We start from the raw sequence: 14,986 nt of genomic DNA on the forward strand, positions 1-14,986 counted from the left end.
TTGATTGTGTCCATCCACCGTTTTTGGGGTCTGCCACGTGGGCGGCATCCACCAGGTTCTGAAAAGAACCAGACTAAATTTCTGTCGGGTGGTCCAGGCTAGCCCAATGTTACCAGATCTGGGAAGCTAAGCAGGGTCAACGCTGATAGTACTTAGGTGGGAGACCACCAAGGAAGTCCAGGGTCACTATCCAGAGGCAGGCAATGGCAAACCACTCCTCAACATCTTTTGCCTAGAAAAACTTATGGGGTTGTCATAAGTCAGCCATGCCTTGATGCAGCTTTTCACCACCAAATTTCAGCCTAAATGCAGTCAGGCTAAAATCCAGCCTAAATTCACAATTGCTACCCGTTTGCCCTTCCAGCTGCAAATCCCCCTTGTGCTATTCCCCAGGGTCTCCTATCCCACAGTGTTTTTTGGCAATCAGTACAATAGCAAATTTAGTCTGAATCGAACCTGCCATTTTCCTTCATCATTTCGCTGCAATGTTAATCTGGGCGAAGTCATGAAAAAAAGGGGGGGGGGGTCGTCTGCATTGCACCTGAACTGGGGTGGCAAAACTGTTATTTATGTGCCTGGTTCCTTCCCTGGCTGCTTGCATCCCCCCCCCCCCCCCCCCCCCGGGCATACTTCTGTGAAGACCATATTAGCAAGCTAAATCTGCTCAATCTGCCCCCCACCAGATCATAAACAGTAAATGGGCAGCGTGCTGATGTAAACAAGGAGAGCTCTTTGAGGGGAAAAGGCTTCCTGTCATAACCTGTTAATCTGTTTGACACGCACTGTTCTGCAGAGCTGTTCGGAGAGCGAGAGAAATGTGCAGAACCATTTTTAGAACCGTGGGGGAGGGGAAATTAAGCACATCCACCCTCTAATAGTGGTGATGGGAGCTGAGAGGATGGGAAAGCATTTAAGGATTATTAGGTGCCTTTTTTTAAAAAAGGGGGGGCCTACTCCAGAGATTGGATTACAAACGTTAGTTTCTTGCAGATAAATGCAAAGTGCTGAAAGAAGTGAGAAACCTGTGCAGGAAAGAAAAACCGAAAAAGGCATTAAATGAACGAGTGAGAACACAGACACTGCCTTATGCCCTGTCAGACCATCAATCCGTATGTAACCTATTGTTGCCTAGTGGGAGCAACTCACCAGGGTCTCTCCCCCAGGACTGCTACTGGAGCCCCCTTTAACTTGTAGTGGTGGAAATTGAGGCCTTTGAGAGCCAGAGTGCACTCTAATATGGAGAACCGAGTTTGATTCCCTGCTCTGCCACTTGAGTTGTGGAGGCTTATCAGGTGAACCAGATTAGCTTGTGCACTCCAACACATGCCAGCTGGGTGACCTTGGGCTAGTCACAGTTCTTTGGAGCTCTCAGTCCCACCCACCTCACAGGGTGTTTCTTGTGGGGAGAGGGGAAGGAAAGGAGATTGTAAGCCCCTTTGAATCTCCTTACAGGAGAGAAACAGGGAATATAAATCCAAACTCTTCTTTGTGTGCCCAGTAAATGCTGGATCACTCAGCCATGACCCCTCCCAAATGCCAGGGCTGCTGGCGAACAGCATGTGCCAAACAGTGTCTTAAGTGACACTTGGCCGCCATTGAGAGAGTACATATGCCGTGGAATATGTACACAAGTGGAGGGAGAACCACTTCCATATATGCAGATACTTCTGCACACCTGCAGCTTGTAAGTCAGTGTCCTTGGCTGCTTTTGGCTTGCTTCTGCATGCAGGGGAATTCTGATAAGATGAATATCTGCATATTTGGCAGCTCAAACAGCACTAATCATGGCAATGACTTTAATAGGCGACACTTAGTGAAACTGAAGAGTGGGAAGGCGTATTGCTCTTATTCCCCCACCCTTACTTTTTAAGTGCTCTGGAAGCTATTAGCATCTTTGTGCTAAAAGCCCTAAAAACTTGCAAAAGAAAAGTTATCCCTGCTTGAATTGAGCCTGATCTGCTGCAGCTCCATTAGAACCCATTAGTTAGGTCAAACAATCGAGGGAGGAATGAAATCATCATCAAGTGTTAGCCCAAAGTGGTCATGTTTGGGGTTTTGTGAAAACTTTTGCTTGCTGGAAATCAGGGGCGTTTGGGGGGAAATGGCACCTGGGGACAAACCTTCTCTGGGTGCTGCGCCCCCGCCCCTGCTCCCTCGTCTCCCTGCAGGCCGACTCCTACAGTCCCCAGGGCCTGGGGAGGGCAAAAGCTGGCCTGCACAAAGGTCTGGGGGCGGGGCTTGGGGGAGCCGCCCATCGCCTAACCCCGCCTGCCTGCAAGCCTGCAGCAGGCTTTCTTTTGGCATCTCTCCCCATGCATACTGTAGACGCTACCATATCTTGCAAAGTGTTATGTATGGGCAAGCATATTGGTACTTGCACTTAATTTTCTATGCTATAAACCTTCAACTTCAAAAACTCTGGCTGAATTAGGTCCTCTTGTATTCTTTAATTGCAATCAACAGGTAGGTGAGGGGAGAATTGTGCAGGACTGCAAAAGAAACATACCCTAACCCTTCCAACCTCTAACCTTTGGCTGCTGCATCATGTACTCGATCACATATCTTCAGTAACACATGACTTGGCCTTTTCAAAAGTGAAGCTTGCAGGCTTCTTAAAAAGAAACTGAAAATAGATTCTCAGGAATCCCATTCTGCATTTTCTACCTTGTGGACTGCATAAAATACGATAGCAAATAAGCCGCTTGTGCACTTCAGCCTACCTGGAGACAATCAAATAACTAACATTAATAATGTAGCAGGCTCAGAACATGTTGCTGGCATTTGGCATCTTACATAACTATAGAAGTATAGACAATGAACTGCTTCAGTAACCATGTACGTTGATTTAAAAATGTCAGTATTAAGGGCTGGGAGAATACTGGATTGCTGCTCTCTGTTGGCAGCGTTCCCTCCTTATTTGGGGGCGCCTGAAAAGGAAGCCAACCCCAGAGGCAATTGCATTTAAAATTAACAAAACTCTTCTGTGTGTCATTTAAATGCAATCCTATTTATTTGGGAAGACAGTCTGCATGTGTAAGATTGAAACAAGGTGGGCTTTTTATAAGCTGTGGCTCTAGCTGTTAATCAGTATTCTTTTCTTCAGTGTAAAGTGTGTGCGTGAACTGTAACCTCATCGTTCGATCACAATTTGTTAATGCAGATTGTATATTTGCTTGGATCTTTCTAATGGTGCTCATGCGCATTTTGCAGTTGTTGTTTTTTTTAATTGCTTTGACCGTTCTTTTGTATCTATGCATATCTTTCCCCTCTATTTGCAGAGTGTGTTGTGGAGAAGGGAAAAGGAAGATGCCCTCTGGCTTTAGGATGTGATGTTTTGGAGTGTTAATAAAGGACTTAAAGACTGCATTTTCAGTAGCCTGTGCTTCATTTATAAATGGCTGGAACACAAGAACTAATTTTAAAAACAGTGTGTTCAGTTCCCAAAACCACAAATGCCAGATGCATGCTTTTTCTTGCAGTTGGTACTTTGGAAGCCCTTCCCCCTCTCCAAACTGTCGAAGTATTTCTTAACAGGGAGAATGGAGGATGCTTGTGCTGTTACCCTGCATGCAGCTGGATCCCTATCAGCTAAATTGCAGCTCCTTGGGTTTTCCAGCTGCCATGATAAGAATTTTTTCTGGTGGAAATTGAGAAAGGAAACCCAAGCCACAGTGCATTAGTCTGACAGTAGTTCTGAGAAGGATGAACATGCACTCTAGGGACACCGCCCTTGAAAGGAGCCATAATCACTGTAATGTTTAGCATTTATATTGCGCTTTGGAGTGTTCAAAGAGCTTCATGCATCTCGTATTGCAATCCTTATCCACCAGGCTCACTGGCCTTGCCCTGCTAGGATCCTGGTACATTGGCTTGTGGCTGCACAGAAGGGAGTAGGGGCGTACCGCCCAGGGGGACATATGGGGTTCAATGTCCCCGGGCTGCAGCCATTTAGTCACATGGGGTGGAAATCGCCCCCACACACCTCTCCTCCTTCCCCCTGGGTCATACACTGACTTCAAGACAGTCCCCGCATCTTTCAGAAGGCTGGAAGATGGTGCAAAAAAAGTTGTTTGGCCACCCGGGGGGGGGGGGGGGGGGCAGAAAACTCAGATTTTGCACCAGGCTACATTTTCCCTAGATTTGCCTGTGGAGGGGAGCTAAGGGTAACATGCTTGTTACAATTCAGATTCACAACAGTGACTTCTGGTCTCTCAGTCACTTAATTACACAGGGAAATATTTTGTAACCCAACTAGATGTCATACAGAAAGTGCATGAAAAAGATAAGCCCTGCTCACAAGCTTACCACACTGGATGAAATTTTGCACAGTGATCCTAGGGGTGCAATCTCACCTTTGGGTCTGCCATGTGGCTATCTGTCATCAGCACCAGGTAGCTCTCCCAAGCAAGTTGTGACAAAATCCGCTGTGCCTTAAGAGCTGTGAGGGGGTCTCTTGTAGAAGATGGTCTGTGATACACAGTATTTGGTTGAGACATCCTCCCAAGAGGGTAGCCTTTATCCAGCAGGGAGATTGACCATTGGTACTTACCTGGGAAGGGTCCTTCTCTGAATGGAAGGAGGACAACCTGTCCACTGTGGTCTCTCGACGACTGCTCTGGCTCAGGGCAGATGACAGGAGATTTATGAATTCATTGGCCATTTCCTGGACCGTCTTTGTTCTAGAATGCTCCGCTTCACAGCATTCTAGAACAAAAACGGTCCAGGAAATGGCCAATGAATTCACAAATCTCCTGTCATCTTTATCCGGAAAAGGGTATAGCAGCTGGAAGGCGGGGGTGAGTGAGATGGGCTGAACTCTGAAATGTTTCCTCCCCTCCCCGCCCCCACCATTCCTGCCAGGTGCTGCTGCGTTCTGCTAAGCCTGTTGTGTGAAACAACAAAAAGAAAAAATCTGTGAATCTCAGCATCTGGCTTTTATTAAAAATGGTGATAGAATTTAATTCTGTGTTGCTTAGGGAACCAGCCCAGTTGAAAAGGGATGGGGAGGATAAATGCAGCGACTCAACAGTCAACCCAAAGCGCCAGAAACCGGCACTACAGATAAGTTTTTACCCAACTCTCTGGGGGTTATGCGCCCTCCCAATCAGCCTCAGCTTTCTCTCTGCAATAGAGGAAAGAGCAGTACTACAGTATGCGAGGCGGCTCGTTTTGGGGGACAAGGAGACCAGCTTTAAAAAAAAACTACATCAGGAATTCCGCAAGCTGCTTTTATAAATGGGAAGTCAGACCATGCGACCCTACTCAGAAGTAGCTTTGTCACGCTTCTGGTAACCAGCAGCAACTCTCCGGGGTTTCGGCTTAACTCTTTCACAACCCCTACTGCCTGATTCTTTCAATGAGAGATGTTGGAAATTGAGCCTGGGACCTAATGTATGTCAACCAGATGTTCAACCCCTGAGCTACAGGTCCTTGCTCTGTTGACTTCTTTGACTACGCAAAGGCATGGTTTAATTTTGAGCATGAAGCTGATAAGGCAGAGAGGTCCCCTGTTTGGCCTTGCATAAGTTCAGTATCTTGTGTAAACATGGGCACAATCTGGGTATTGTGGGTTTTCTGGGCTGTGTGGCTGTGGTCTGGTAATTTTTTGCCTGTATCTATGGCTGGCATCTTCAGAGGCATGTCATAGTATGATGTGTTTCTCTCCATGGCACAGTGCGGAGTGATTGTGTGGTGAGGAATGTGTTTTGTCTACCACATGGGGATGGGGGTTTATACGATGCATTAGCATGTGCCTGTGTATAGCATCTTTATTATAATTTTAACCAATATTACATCACATAGCAGCACATCAAACATCAAGTGCATCACATACAAAAAGTGCATTAGCATGTGTCTTGGTGGAATTCATTTGCAGTTGCCTTGAATGTCTCTGGATTTTGGTTTTGGTGTTTTCTAGTACCTGTATTCAGGTTTTCTTTATTTTCAGCCTCTCTTCCTTTTTGTTGAAACTGTCCTGGTGTTTGTGGATTTTACTGGCTTCCCTGTACAGCCTGACGTAGTAGCTGTCAAGAGTTGTCAAGAATTTCTGTGTCTTCAAATGAGATCTTATGTCTGACTTGGTTTAGATCATGTTCATTTCAGGTCAGATTAGTTGGCAGCGCCTTTCATGTTCTTTAATTCTCATCCGAATACTGCGTTTTGTAGTTCCTACGCATACTTGTCCACAGCTGCATGGCGTGCGATTTCTGCTACTTCATTAGCATGCCAGCAGAATATCAGCAAGGCTACAAATATCCAACAAAATATCCAAGCAAAGCTCACATAGCTCTTTAGATGGGATGCTGAGTCCATTTGAAGCTGCTCGGGGAAACTCTGGGTGATTCCGCACAGGCCCAATATAACTGGTGCGGGCCTTCCTTTGAAGCAATACAGGGGAGAAGTTCCCACAACTGCCCCCAAACACTTCTAACCTGTTATATTTGCCTGAATCTGGGTTAAACCAAAGTTGCTAAATTAGCAACTGTTTCCCCTTCAACCCAGGTTTTAGATGGTTCCTGCTTGCCTGTCCAAACTACGGCAAGCAGGAAGCGTTCTATTTTCCCCCTCTTCCATCCACTATTATGGTGGATTCCCCAGGCAGCCACCATTAGAGTGGATTCTCTAGGTGGCCTCCATGTTGTTGTGCTGATAAGTGGGGGGGAGGGGTTCTTGGGTGCACGGTTCACAGGGAAGCAGCGTCTCCTGCCGCCAGGATCCCAGGAATCCCGGCTGGCTCCTGCACCCACCATGCAAACCTGTTGCCTGTGCAGAATTGGCTTCTATTGTTTTGCCTACAACACATTAAAATTGGATCCAACCTTGGGTGGGTCTGTGCATGCAGCAGAGTTAGGTGGTAGATAGTTGAGGATGGACTGCCCAGTTTCCTACTGCTAGTAGGGATACTCCTCTTGAAAGTTCCTCCTTGGGGGAAGCAGGAAACACCAACAAACTCTCAACAAAGAGAAAGCTAGTACATCAGGGAGAGAAGATTTAACCTTTGGGCGCTATGCTGCTTTTCTGGCTAAGGGATTTTTAAAAATAGGAAAATATTAGAAATGTGATATCTACCTGCAGCTTGTACAATCCAAGGTACCATCTGAACACCGCCCCATTCTGCATAAACCTTAGAGATGTGTATGGCCATTTGTATATACTCTCTCACCCACTATCTTGGGAGCAATACGAGGCCTCTCATTTATTTTACAAAATTTATACCCTGCCTTTCTGCCCTTATCAGGGCCACCCTGACAGCTAACTAAAATATACATCATAAAGAGCCATTAAAGCCAAACAAAACCACGTAGTTAAAACCAAGCTGGATGGATTGCTATCTGTGTAACCCAACACAGGAATAAAATGTTGCTGTATCAAACCTAATTAGATTTTCCTTTTTTAAATTTGCAGAGTCTTTGTTTGAACAGGTGAAAAGAAAAAAGATAGTTGGAACCAGTTCTGGCTTGGTAGCTAGCTGTGTTAGGCCATCAGTGGTAAAACTACAAAGTGTTTTATTGTACTGTCTTCACATTTATCAGAGCATAAACTTTCATGACTCACAGTTTACTTCCTTAGAAGCACGGTTACTCTGTAAAGAGCTGCTGAGTTGCAATTGCCGGCAGATTTGATATAATCAAACTGGAGCTCAACAGGGACACGAAATGGTTAGCTTGCTCTATGTATTTCCTTTTTATTTCAGACAAGCCAAAAGCCTCCCCCCCCCCCCCATCATTGATGAAGCTATGTTTGAAGGTGCATGAAGAGCTCCTCTTCTAGAGTTCATTTTAGGAGTTCTCTTTCTTGAACTCAAACGAAGGCAGAGTGACAGTGGTGGGATTCAAATAATTTAACAACTGGTTGTTTACAAGCACCATTTTAACAACCAGTTCTGCCAAAGTGGTGCGAATCTGTCGAATCCCACCACTGCGTTATACTCCACCTTCCTTCTCTTTGGAAATCCAAAGAGGTTTACATCATTCTCCTCCACTCCCATTTCACCCTCACAACAACATTTCTGTTAGGTAGATTTGGATAGCAAGCTTGATTAGGGAGCAAGCTTGTTTTCTGCTGCTCTGGAGACTAATATCAGGAGTAATGGGTTCATGGTGAAGGAAAAGAGATTCCACCTAAACATCAGGAAAAACTTCCTGACAGTAAGGGCTGTTCAGCAGTGGAATGCACTACCTTGGAGTGTGGTGGAGTCTCCTTCTTTGGAGGTTTTTAAAGAGAGGCTGGATGGCCATCTGTCAGGAGTGCTTTGATTGTGTGTTCCTGCATTGCAGGGGGTTGGACTTGATAGCCCTGGCGGTCTCTTCCAACTCTTATGATTCTAAGAGTACATGACTGACCCAAATACATCCAACAAGCTGTCCTACCTCACAGGGTGGTTGTGAGGAAAAACAGAGCAGAGGAGAATGTAGCAAGCAGCTTCGGGTCCTCCTTGGGTAAAAGGCAAGGTAGAAAATAAGTCTATAAATAAAGAAGAGACTTTGCCCTTCCAGAGGCTGTCTTTATCAGAGGAGGATGTGTGACTTGGAACCTTCTACTATTTTGCACCCCAACGCCAACATCAGCCATCTTGCCATTGTGTTCGCAATTGTTTCCTCAAGAGTGCTGCAGGGTCAATGAAGAAGATTCCTGTTCTATGCATCACAGAACCCTGGTTACAAGCCTTGGGGCCCCCTTTTAACATCAACATGTTTCAAGGACCCCCACGCAACCGTCATTGAACTATTAGTGTCCAACAACTGAGAAAGTACATAATGACAAAGAAATCAAAATGGGAAGGCTTGATGCGCATATGTATTTGTGGATCCCGGTTCCCTGACCCTCAGTTTGGGAACCGCTGCAGGAGGGTAAGGCCCCTTCCGCACTCGCAGAATAATGTGTTTTCAAACCACTTTCACAACTGTTTGCAAGTGGATTTTGCCATTCCGCACAGCTTCAAAGAACATTGAAAGCAGTTTGAAAGTGCATTATTCTGCATATGCGGAAGGAGCCACAGACAAGAAAGGTGGGAAGGCAGGCATTCTCCATTGGAACCCCCTCCCACTGAAGATGGTCCAAACCCTTTTCAAAAAGCTTTGCAAGACCTTCCTTTGGACTAACTTCCCAAGGCTTGAGAAGGAGTAAAGATGGGGCCCCCTCAACGTATTTGATTAAATTTGGGAGCAGAGTTGCTTTTGTATTAGCCAGAGCCCTCCAAATGTGAAGGTCTATAAATGTGACCGAACAATGTGGTGACTTTTGAGGCAGTCCCTTCCACTGTTAAGCGCGTGCACACCCCGCTCGCTCGTATGAGGTTCGCAAACGCTCAGCGGCAGCCAGGATTGCCGTGTTGCCATCTGGTCCTCCCCCTCATAGTGAAAGCTGCTGGGATTATGTAATAAGAAAATGAAAAATATTTTTGTACCAAGTCATCTGTGCTCCCCCCTCCCTCCTAATGTTCCTGACCAAATTGAAAAAGAAACAAAAATTGCCAAGGAAAAAAAATTATTTCATGCTGTTCTACAGCGTTAAGATGGAAAACTTTCAGCAAACAGGTGCGTGGCGGAGATGAAGAAAAAGGGATGGTTTTCATATCCCACTTTTCTGTACCTTTTAAGGAGTCTCAAAGCAGCTTACAATCATCTTCCTTCCCCACGACAGACACCTTACAAGGTTAGGGGGGACGGCACTGAGAGAGTTCTGAGAAAACTGACTAGTCCAAGGCCACCCAGCAAGCCTCATGTGGAGAAGTGGGGAATCAAACCCAGTTCTCCAGATTAAAGTCCACCGCTCTTAACCACTGTACCACGCTGGCCTGGGGACTCTCCTAGCTTTCCCAGACTATATGAAAATCTTTCCCAAATGGCATTAGCAAGGAAGATGTTAGGGGAATACTGTGTAAAGTGATTTTAGTCCCTCTAGTCTTCATTAGTACTTTGTTGGTAACTTCTGTGGTGGCATAGAATTGGATGTTGGGGCAGGTTGTGTATGAGGCTGGGCTGTCCCGGTTTCCTGGGCCTCTCCATACATTTGATGTATAACTAAACAGAAATTAATCACTGGTGAACCACTGGAATATAGCAAGGGACAGTGTAGTATAATCGTTAGAACGTTGGGAGGGTTCAAACGTGTCGATCTTGTACTTATAGGACCTCTTTCTCTGTCTCTTGCGCGCGTGCGCGCACACAACATACACACATATCAGCCAGCGGAATGAGTTCATCAGCCAGCTCGGCGATCAGATTAGGATAGCAATAATCGCAATGGCCAAGTTTTGCTATCATGTTTGGTTGCACTCTGGATGTTTCTCACGCTGATCAAATGTCTCATGTGATTTGATATGTGCGCACTGAAGATCCAGAAGTCAGCAAGGTAGAGTCTTTCATTGACTTTATTCAGTTACACAGGAAATCAGCTGATATCATTACATACCAGATTTGTGACAAGTTGCAAATAAATGGCCTTAAACTGGAATGCTGCTACGGCCAAGGATATGACAGTGCCACAACTATGGCTGGACACATTAGCAGTCCACAGAAACGTATTTGGGATATGAATCCCATAGCCGTGTTTGCGCTACGTAACAATCACTCGCTCAGTCTTATTGGCGTGTGTACAGCTGGTGCTGGGACACAGTCTGTGACTTTTTTTGGCACTGTGGAAAAGGTCTACACATTCTTCTCAAGCTCCACCCATAAGTGGGATGTTATTAAAGAACGTGAACCAATGCACTTAAAGCAGCCATGTGACACAAGGTGTAGTACAAAGCATGAAGGAAATAATAGAAGCTTTGGAAGTGTTGAGAGATAGACCAGAAGAAACCTCTGAAACTAAGGGTGATGCAGGAAGTCACAGAATCATAAGAGTCGGAAGAGACCCCAAGGGCCATCAAGTTCAATCCCCTGCAATGCAGGAACACACAATCAAAGCTCTCCTGACAGATGGCCATCTAGCCTCTGTTTAACAAACCTCCAAAGAAGGAGACTCCACCACATTCCAAGGTAGTGCATTCCACTGTTGAACAGCCCTTAATGTCAGGAAGTGCTTCCTAATGTTTAGGTAGAATCTCTTTTCCTTCAACCCATGACTCCTGGTCCTAGTTTCTGGAGCAGCAGAAAACAAGCTTGCTCCCTCACCAACATGACATCCCTTCAAATATCTGAACATGGCTAACATGTCACCTCTTAACCTTCATTTCTCCAGACTAAACATCCCCAGCTCCCCCAGTCTCTCTTTGTAGGGCATGGATTCAAGACCTTCTACCATTTTGGTTGCCCTCCTCGGGACCCATTCCAGCTTGTCAATATCCTTCTTGAATTGTGGTGCCCAGGACTGTACACAATATTCCAGGTTAGGTAAGTTTGAGGCACACAATATTCTAGGTGAGGTCAGTTAGCTTGCATCGTGACCTAACCTTTATCTTATTCTTGCATTTTTGGAGCCCAGTACCAACCTAAATTAATGATGCTCAGATCTACCTGCAGCAAGAAGGACTTGTGTTAGATCAATGTGGGCAAAAGTTGAAACCCTTGGCTCAGTCAGGAAAAACTAGACTGTCTAGTGTCAAAAGGCAACTGAAAATGCTTTGCAAATGTGCAAAACGTAAAACATTTCTACAGAGAGAAGAGTTGGAAGACATAAGATTCCTGGCGAGCAGAGTTGTAATGCTTGCTTGACCTTCATACAAGAAACATGCAGAGAACAACTGGAAGCAATTGATCAACTTTTAGATTAGATTAGATAAGATATTTAATTTATATACCGTCTTCCCCTGGAGGGCTCAGAGCGGTGCACAACATAATAAATAAACAATAACATAACAATACAATAGGACTAATAATACAGTAGGACTAAGCAAAACAACAACCAATGTTACACTAGCCCTACAATGGGCCAACAATTCAACAAATACTTATCAATTCTATATCAGGTTAACAGTCTAATAACAGATTAATGAGCTATAACCACATCAGCAGACAACAACATAATATTTCATAACAACAATAACATAGCACAATAGCATAGCATTGACAGAAATTACAAAACATACAATGCAGGTGAATACGCTTCACCAGCGATTTGCTTTCCTGCTAATCCAGACGTCGTTGGATACTGAAAAGATAATTTTATCAATGAACAAATGTAGCACACTTGTGCTAAGTTCACAGGGTCGAATGCTGCAGCTACGATTGCCGAAATAAAGCACCTTTGGTGCCACGTTGTCAATCCTGATGAGCAGACTGCTAGGTGGACAGCCTTAGATTTGCTTTGGTGGGTGTACAAGTGGCAGCTGTAAGACAGTTTGATGAACTTTGTTGTGAGTGACAATGAGAATCTCTTTAACTATCACGATCACTGTTTCAACTACCAGTTGTGAAAGAAGTTTCTCAAAACTTAAATAAATCAAAATATATCAGAGATCATGATGTACAATGAGTCAAGAAAGGCTGAGTAACCTAGCAATACTGTCAATTGAGAGAGATTTCAAGGTAAGTTTCAGTACTGTTATTGAAAAAAATAGCACAAATTAAAATCCCGCGATTTAAATAAATTTGAGTATACTACCATTAAATGCATTTTACTTTAATTACACCAGTATTTTCTTAAAATGCAATACACATGCCTGAGGGGTAAGGGTTCAATACTGGACTGGTGGAAGAGACACAGGGAGTGCTAACGGCAGGGCTGGAGTGAGAGGAAACTGCGCACCTGCCATGCCCCCGGCATGCCCCTGCCCCGCCCCAGCACGTGCCTGGTGCATCAGCAAGAAACCCCACGCCTCCCTTGGCTGCTTGGTGGCGTTCCTGCCTAGGGACGAAAGAGTGCCCTCTGTCCCAGGCTCCCCTCCCATTTGGGGAGTCCTACGTGGGGGCGCCACCATTTCAGGGTCATTTGTGTGATTTTTAAATTTTTTTGTGTTTTTCACGTTTTTTTTGGCCTGCAGGGAAGCATTTTTAAAGCTACTTAAACACCAAATTTTGGGTACCATCAGATACTGTGCCGATGATACCACCCAAAGTTTGAGTGATGTTTAGTTCAGAAACAAGTTATGGACCCCCCAAAGGGTGCCCCATCCCCATTGTTTTCAATGGGAGGTAACAGGAGATGGGGGCTACCCATTTGCGAGGGACCATAACTTTGAAATTCACCATTCTTCACCAAACTTGGGTGGTATCATAGAATATTACCAGATGATACCCTGAGGTACCTGTCATCACTAGCTAAAGATACAGGCACCCAAGAAAAGTTACCCAAGATTCTTTGTTTTGCAGTGACTTTGCTCCATTGTAGCCAATGGGGAATTTCTGGTAGCCAGGCAGGCTGCACATTTTTTTTTGAATAGAGGCACCAGACTTTCCAAGGTGGCTCAGGGAGGCCCTCCTATTGGCATCAGCAGGCATAGAGACCTTTGCTGAGGTTCCATTTTATGGACCCCAAAAGGCTTATTTGTTTCCATGCTCCTGCACATGAAAGCCTGCGGGCTGAGTTCTCCCAGAACTATCTCCAGCTCGTCCCCCCCCTCCACTCCAGAAGCCAAAGCTCACCAAGCAGTGCTGTGCAAAACCTCTAGGAGCCACCTTGAAGAGTCTGGTGCCTCCTACTCCAAAATGTACAGCGAACCTCAATCCCAGAATCTATAGGCTCTTCAGCTTAGGATTCTGTGGTGGGAAGAATTACTTTTACCACCATAGACTTCAATAAGGGCTTCTGTTATGCCAGATGGCTCTGTGGTAGAGGTTCAATGGGAGGCACGGGGGTAGGGGTCTTGCTCTGGGTGGGGGCATTCCCTGCCGGGCTGCTTGGTAGTCCTGAGACCAACAAATTTGCTAAAATGCTGGGCACCAAGTTGAGAAGGTGAACCTGATGCCCACAGCATTAGAGCCCATCCCAGGCAAACTTTAGTGCCCCCACCCAGAGCAAGACCACTACCACATTGCCTCCTGTTGACACCACCACAGCCAGCTGGGCAACAGAAAGCCCATTGAAGTCTATGGTGGGAAAAATAATGTTCCCACCATAAAACTATGAAAAGAGCCTGAATTCTGGGAATTTCTGAGTATGTAGCACTGACCACACATTTTAAGATAGAGCCAGACTTTTCAAAGGTGGCTCCAAAGGGCCAGCCCTTCAGGTAATATCCAAGCTTGGTGAGCTTGCTTCTAGAGAGGTAGAGAGAGTGAGTTGAGAGAGTTCTGAGAGAACTCAGCCACTTGAGCTATGGGCAGGAACATGGAAACAAAAATAAGCCTTTGGGGCCCATAAGAATGGAACCCTCGAAGCAAAGGTCTCTATGCCTGGATGCTGCTATTACCAGGAGGGCTTCCTGGAGCCACCTTGAAAGTCTGGGTATCATCTTCAGAAATGTGCAATACTCTCAGAAATTTGTGGCTACAATGGGCCGTCACTGCAAGCAGAATCTTGGGCAGCTTTCTTGGGGTGCCCATAGCAAGAGTTAACCATTTTTAAAGCTAGTGACACAAAGAATTTCAGGGTATCATCTGGTAGCTATTCTTATGATGCCACCCAAGTTTGGTGAAGTTAGGTTAGGGACAAAGTTATGGTCCCTCAGATGGGGAAGTAACCCCATCTCCCTATTAACCATTGAAAACAATGGAATGAAGCATTCCGACGGAAGTGCTGCTGAACAAACATCCTCAAACGAATTAGTATCGAGAACGTCTCTGAATGATGCCCCTGAAATCATGGTACTGTTAACTTTAAAAATGCCCTCTGAGGCCAAAAAAAGCCTAAAATACCCCAGCCAAATGCCTTGCATTCGCATTTGTTCATATTTGGGCAGGACATAATCAGACAATTTTTATCCGAATGTGCCCAAATTTGCCCAGATTCCGGCTGAATCTGGTATTTGTTTCATCTAAATCTCCAACCCTCAAAAGTGATGTTGTTTCAAGGTGGGGGAGAATCTGAGCTCCCTAGTTTAAACACCATTGAAAGTGATGCTGTTTGGGGGTGGATTCCACTGGAGGTGTTTTGTGAGAGATGA

This window comes from Sphaerodactylus townsendi, linkage group LG13, assembly GCF_021028975.2.
Source record: "Sphaerodactylus townsendi isolate TG3544 linkage group LG13, MPM_Stown_v2.3, whole genome shotgun sequence".
NCBI classification, from domain to species: Eukaryota; Metazoa; Chordata; class Lepidosauria; order Squamata; family Sphaerodactylidae; genus Sphaerodactylus; species Sphaerodactylus townsendi.